The sequence below is a fragment of the Orussus abietinus genome, unplaced genomic scaffold (assembly GCF_000612105.2).
Source record: "Orussus abietinus isolate OABI.00-Male unplaced genomic scaffold, Oabi_2.0 scaffold165, whole genome shotgun sequence".
Taxonomy (NCBI): Eukaryota; Metazoa; Arthropoda; class Insecta; order Hymenoptera; family Orussidae; genus Orussus; species Orussus abietinus.
The window spans coordinates 171,778-179,246 of record NW_019394312.1 but is presented as its reverse complement, the minus strand read 5'-3'; positions in this window follow the sequence as shown (position 1 = coordinate 179,246).

The window sequence follows — 7,469 nt, the reverse complement described above, 5'->3', positions numbered from 1 at the left end:
TGATGGGTAATGAAAGTCCTTTTGGTAGGTCCTAGCAGATATCAGGAGGTCTTGGTAGATACTAGTAGATATGCCCGACAGATATTGGTAGATTTTGTCGGTACCGGTATGTCTTTGTAGGTATTGGCAGGCTTAGTAGATCCTGGCAGGTATTGGCAGATCTTTATTGATATGGTAGGTCCTTCTGGGTTTTGACAGATATTGCCACAGATCCTCATACGGTTTAGTAGTTCCTCGTAGTTATTGGCTAGATCTCGATAGATATTAACAGGTTCTCGTGGGAATTGGTGAATCCTGGTAACTGATTAGTATCGTTAAGATTCGACAGGTTCTGGGATACCTTGGCAGGTTCTGTCAGATCCTGGGAGGAAATGGGACATTTTATCAGAGAATAGTGCGTTTCCGAATTTCTTGCTGTTCTGATAACCTAGGTCTTCCCAGATACCTCTTGGCAATTTCTGACTGATACTGGCATGGAAAAGCTCTCTTTTGCGACCCTCTCGATCCTCCTTTTCATCCAGAGTCGGCTCCCAAGAGAGCTGCTGCACAGTAGCAGAATGTAAGTGCATTATTTTCCAATATTCCTATCGAATGGAGGGGAAGCTGGATCACGCCTGGATGGGCTCCGAGCGAGGGAAAAGGACGAGCAGGGGTCTAAACGGACCCCAGGGACTCGTCCTTTCGTTCCCCGGATTCTACGATCGGATGCGAGCCTTCGATTGCGCCCGATCGATCCCTCGAAGGAAGGGTAAGGGGTGGGTCAAGATTTAGGCGAATACGAAAAGAGGAAATAATGGATTTAAGTAAAATGGAAAAGAAATTATTCCAAGGAATTATTCCAAGCGGATACATAAGGGCTTCTTACAACTTTTTACACTAAATTCGGCAGAAAATTATATTTTCCACAAATTTTTAATGTATGCGTACAGAAAAGCGTCAAGTATCGATTTTTGAGTGAATTTTTGTTGACATGGAAAGTGCTTAAAGAAATCCTCCTGAATAAATTCCGAGATACGGATTGGGTATGCAGGATTGAATGTGCACTTGCATTTTAACTATGTGATCAGTGCCCGGGTAATTAATAATCACATTTTCATTATAGCCAGAAACCAGTCTCCCTTCTTGAAATAATGACGGCCGAGTTTAGCACGGTAATGGACCTGTCAATTTTTCAAAAAGAAAACGTCGTGACGCAATGTAACGAGTGGAACGATTTATCGGGGTTTACGCCATCTTGGAGTACATCGATGAGTCAAAAGGTGCGTAAATGTAACACACGGTTACGTAGAATCGCATTCACCTTCGCGTACCTTTACAGGCAGTTTGCACTCCATTTACGAGGTGATTTCGCCTGCAAACCCTCGACTCGAAAATTGTGAAATCCTGCGAATATTGCGAAATGTTGCGTCTTGGACGTCGCGTCAAATCGATGAAATTTTGTTACGCAGATTTTGGTTATAAGTTTAATTGGTGATAATATCCTTCAAACAGCTGCAAGAAATTCAAAGAAACATGTCCTCTCAGACTCCAATCAGTCCAAGATCAAATCCTAAACTTGCCTCTTAAAATCGAAGAATGATGGTTTCGCTCCTTGAAATGAATTTTCCTAAATTCCTTTTGCAATTCCGCAGGACCTTTTCAATTTTCCTTAGGTTTCGCAAAGGTTCCCCAAAGGATGAGAATCGGTTTGGCGATCGAACCGAGTTCGCTTAAGGGCAGGTTGCGGTTTTCCACGCGGCGAGAGGGACTCCGTTCGGAAAACAATTCGTCCCAAATAACAATCCGGGCGGAAAATGGCCGTCGGAAAAACGCGTTTATATTTCACCGGGTGCGAGAGTGAATTCCCTTTGTGATTGCAGGATGACAATTTCACGGCATTTAGCCGCGACAGGAGCTCGGGTCCAGCGGGCAACAATGCGGCGATGGCGTTCGTTCGTTCGTTTGTTCGACGAGCGCTCTTTCCATCCCTCCGCTTTCTCTCTTTCCCACCCTCCGCCACCCTTTTTTCCGCGGGAAACAAAAGCGTTATTGCGGAAATTAAATGACACATCGCCCGGCGATTGGTGGGAGGGTGGAAACTGTCGGCTTAAAATGCTTAAATTAAAAGCTCGTACCGTGAAATTCCGGGGCGCGCTTCTCGCCGCGGCGACTACCGTGATTCTGTGTAACGCGGAAACGCCGAATTTTGGCGTATCAAGGACTTGTGAAAAATGTGTATCAAGCTACGTTTAATCGACTTTTTTATTTATTCCATTATTTTGCCCACTTTTTGTAACATTGAACTGGGTGTATGAAGTTTAGTCCAGGTTTCGAGGTGATTACCGCGAGTACAAGTAACGCGGAAAGGAGCGAATTGTACGGTATCGTAGATTTGCGGAAAATTTTTAATAATTTTTTATTAATCGATGAATTTTATTCCATTATGTTTGACAGTTTTTATAATTGAGTTTTTATGTTTTGTGGAAAATTGTTAAGAATTTATGTTTAATCGGCTTTTTCATCCCATTACGTTTAATTTTTTTTAATAAAATTCAGTTCGGAATCGTGTGTTTAATCTATCATCGCGACTCTATGTACCACAGAGAAGAACAAACTGTGAGGTATTGAGGACTTGTGGAAAATAAGTACTAAAGTACGCTTAATCATTTTTTTTTATATTGTATTACGTATATTTTTCTAAAATGACATTCGATAGTTGCTCTTTGAACCTATTCGTTTTGTTGAGACGGTCATTGCGACTTCTTGTAAGGAGTAAATAGTGAGACAAGGAATAAACCGAGGATTTATAGAAATTCAACACAAAGTTACGTTTAATTGTTTCTTTATTCTGCCTAAAATGGGATGTTAGTACTTGCATACTAAGGATCACATTACCATCCTTCTTTTAACAAGTACAGAAAGCTGGCAAGTTTTTTTCATCAAGTTTCAATTCTCATTTCCCGAGTAAGTTCCCGAGTTCCTTGATACAACCTCCATACAATACATTACAATGAGTAATTCCCAAAATCGAGTCACGAAAATCGCGAACACTTGTCTCGAAATTTCGTGCATGCTTCTTACCGTTCCACGGTTCGGTGAAGCGACTATCGCGATAATAAATACAAAGAAAAGAGGGAAATTGCGATATCGGAAGCTTGTGGAAAATCTGCCCCAGGTTCCGAGTAGTCGATTCCATACATTGTATCACATGTATTTTATATTCATAAAATTGAATTAAAACATGCGGAGAATTTCCGAAGCGACCGGCGTGACTATCGCTCCGTTACTTACACCGGGAAACCTTGCACTAATTACGAAATCGTTGCTCTTCAAATCATTAAACCTTCTTCCCACTGTACGACGCGTAATGCATTCATGAATGAAATTAAAAGCCCGTGACCATGAAATTCCTAGGGTGCACCTACACAGTAAATGATCATACGAATGGGAGAAAATTAAGCCATACCAGACGCACTAGGTAACTTTGCAACTGTTTTACATAAGAGAATTTTCCATTCACCTTAAAAGGAGGGCATCCTGCACGCATCCAGGAAATACAATTCACGTTCCCCATAAAGTGTCCGATGAATGAACAAAATGGATTCCCATGATAATGAGAAGCGCACTCTGCAAAAAAAAAAAAGAGAAAAAAATTATATATGAGGTAGCTGTTAAACTGCTTAAATCCCATATTTCTTGGGCAGATATTACCCCGCGTTTCTCCACCTGTTAAATCACTTTCGCCGATTCTACGGCAGAAGTTGAAACGCGAGATTGCATGCATCTTTCACGTAATCTCTATAATTTCTCGCCCCCCGCCGGGGGGAGTCGAAGATCCTTCGCATTCTAGCTATATGTACCAAGGTTCATATACATATAATGGACGTAGGATGTGTAGACTCTGCACACTGATGTGACTACAAAGACGGCAGAAATTAAAACGCGAGGATGAAGGACTTTTCTCGCACTTTTCCTCTGTTTTCGCCGTTTTCAGGGGAATATCAAGGAATGGTTGAGTTTATTGGATTCGTTTATCTCACGTCCATGATTAGATTACGAAAGAAGTGGCACCGAAGGAGATGAAAGACGCAGGGTATATGGTCCCCATATGCTGATCCGACTATCAAGATAGTAGAAGAGAGAGAATCGAGGATTGTTTTCTTCCACTTTTTCTATCCTTTTACGTGCATTGTACATTTTGTAAATATTTACCAGACATTTGAAATATTTGCAAAACGTTTACTTTAGAATATTACCTCTATAATATTTATATGAATATTTTTCTACCAGATGTACAAAACATTTCGTTTCCTTTTAATACAAGTAATTTTTAAATATTATCTGCCGAATATATTATAAACGTTTTAAAAATATTTAAAATCAAAATCATACGTTTTGCTCCCATAATGAGATAGCGGAACGAAAATATTAGAAAAATTTATTGTGTTTTTTGATACCAAATGAAGTGTCCTATAATAATCGTGAAGTAAAAGAAATGTATTTTTATTATATGTTCATAAATTAAAAAATATAATTTCTACATATGTTTATAAATTATTGAAACTAAACATGTCATTAAGACTTTCAACAAATATTTCCGATATCTTCGAATGAAATCTACAAGAAATCTTAAAAAATCTGTCGCTTGCGATATTTAGCAAAGATTACAAAGAAAAATATTATAAATTATCCTATGCTACTAGGGTCTGTTTGCTCTCTCTACTTTTCGATGCCTTCATATGATTGCCTAAGAAATGATCAGGTTTGCGAGTTCCATATATCCAAGATCAACGATCCATACATGGTAATGCTTTCGAGTCATATCTTTAGGCAATGATCAAGGATTTTTCTCCAGTCATGGCGTGAACGTAACGAGGATCTCGAAAGATCGGCGATCTTGGGGTAATTGATTTAATTATTAATCGCGGATGCAAATTGGTCGCCGACGCGAGTTCTTCCTCCAGGACCCCCTCCTCGCGAGGTCCCCTGAGAAAACCCTTTGGCGGGCAATTCTATTGTGTCCGATCTAGGATCCACTTAGGTCGCGGTAATTGATAGATCCCTCCTTAGGAGGTGGACGGAGGGATCGAGGAATGACAGGTTAGGGGCCCAGATATGGGGTTCGCACGACCCTACTTCGCGGACGTGTTATTAGTTAATTCTTACAATTACTCGTCGTCCCTATGGTTATTCCATTACCGTCCACGAGTCTCGTAGATCATCGGCCGATCTTTTCGCGGGATGCGCCTAGGACCTCGGAGATCCTGGGACGAGTCCTTGCGGTGCATCCGTGCCACCTGTGCCGGAACCAAAGGGTCCTGCTGGGGCACGTTCCTCATGAGATGGTAAAAAGGTGACCTCCTTGGTCGTCCAGGTCCTTTCGACACTCCTTGGAGGACATTCAACCTGGTGGAGTTTCATAGATGCAGAATATACACTGAACATACCTATTGTTGCTACAGGGAATTAATTGACTTATTTCGAAAGTACATCGATGGTACCCAGTTCCAAATTCGGTACCTTGACTTCGGCTGTCTGATCAGACTTAATGATTAACAATTTTTACTTCACTTATCGTTCCGTGGTACCAGTGCATACACATGTGACCTGTTAATATGTGTAATGGTGATCGTGCGATCGCAAGTCCTGAGTCCAGACCCTAAGATGTCTCCTGTCGTCCTTCGGTGGACTGAACAATGCTATCTATCCAAAAAACTCCATTTCGCCGATAACTCACTTTGGATTTTCCGCGATTTGGTTGGAAATCAGAAAATCTCCAACCGGGTCGAGATCGAATGGATTTACAAAATAGGAACGGCGAGGATAAAAACGAAAGTAGAAAGTGTTACGGTTTCGTCCACGCCTTCCCCTGCAGCCGTTTCCCACTATTTTCCAGGTGAACCGTTCCATCGCAGGTGGAACACACGAAAGCAACACTTGGCCATCGTGTGCGACGCCCCTCGGCGCCTCTGAAAGCGATTCCGCGCCCGCGGGAACCATATCTCCGCCGCGTGCGGAATTTCCGCAGGCCTAGCCTCAAAAAGAACTGGCCGGCGAGTAATTAAATAATAAGCCGGGTTCTGCGCTCGCAGAGTCGCCCTGTAAATCACCGAGTAACCGAAGAGATAAGAACCGAGGGTAATAAAGTCAGCATACCCGATCGTGCGAGCCTCGTGCGCAAGAGAGCGGGGGCAAAAAGGAGCTCCAAGAAAGTCCTGGAGAACAGAGGGAAACGCCCCCCGGGGGGAAACGAATCGAAGAGTTTCGCGTCTTCTCCGTTCTTGTGACATCGATTCGCTTGCCGATTGCCCGATTGAAATTTCGGCAATGGGACAATTAAATTCTGATTTCTAAGTAAGTGTTGGGGTGCTCAGACTACGTATGCGAAGCAAATGCACCGTCGATGTAGAGGACAAGTCGAGGAACAAAAGAGAGATCAAGGATCTCGGGTGGTCCACCTGGAATCGAGATTCTTGTATGACGATTTGGTCTTATTTTTGGGTGTCATACAAACATACCATTGATTGTACAACGTCGAGGATTTAGTGTGGTCTATCCAGGGTTGCGTTCTTTTTATGATGATTTAGCCCTATTTGGTCTGATAGGACAGATATTGTAATGTCGCTGCCGCCATGTTTTCTTTCTTTCATTTCTGGTGTCTTTATAGTCAGGTTACAAAAGGAGATCTGTGCACCATACGTCCATGTCGCAAATACACTACTGATTGTACAACATTGACGGAAAAGGTGCCAAGAATCTCGTGTGGCCTAATATAGTTTTTTGTACATGGGTTTCGTTTTATGTAAACATATTATCAATTGCACAGCGTTGATAGAAGAGACGTCGAGGATTTGACACGGTCCAACCAGTGTTGGGTTTCTTGTGTGATGATTGGGTCTCAGCTATTTTCCTCTTCTGGAGAAGCTAGACGACCCGCGGCGTTCGAAGGCCTTGGCAAGGTGATCCTTAGCCAGAAACGTTGTTGCAACGTGGGTGCAACAAGTTATCAGTTGTACAGCATTGATAGAAGAGACGTCGCGGATTTGGTATAGTCCATCAAAAGTCAGGTTTTTGGCATGATGGTTTCGTTATATCTTGAAGATACTATCATACCATCTAAAAGCACCACCGATTGCTCAACATCGACAGAAGGGACGTTAAGGATCGGACATGGTCCAACCAGTGTTGGGTTCCTTGTATGATGATTCGGTCTCAGCTATTTTCCCCTTCGAGAGAAGCTAGACGACCCGCGGCGTTCGAAGGCCTTGGCAAGGTGATCCTTAGCCAGAAACGTTGTTGCAACGTGGGTGCCTTTCCCCTGATCCTTTCGTGCAGAGGGTCCAGGGTGCACGCAAGATTGCAAGTCGCAAGTTGCGGCACACGGTAGCTCGCTCCTCCTCCTCCTTCGCCTCAGCCCGAGTAAACGATCGGCGGATGTGGTCGGCGTTTAATCGGACCTCTTGGAAAAATCTCTTCCGTGAGAACTTCCA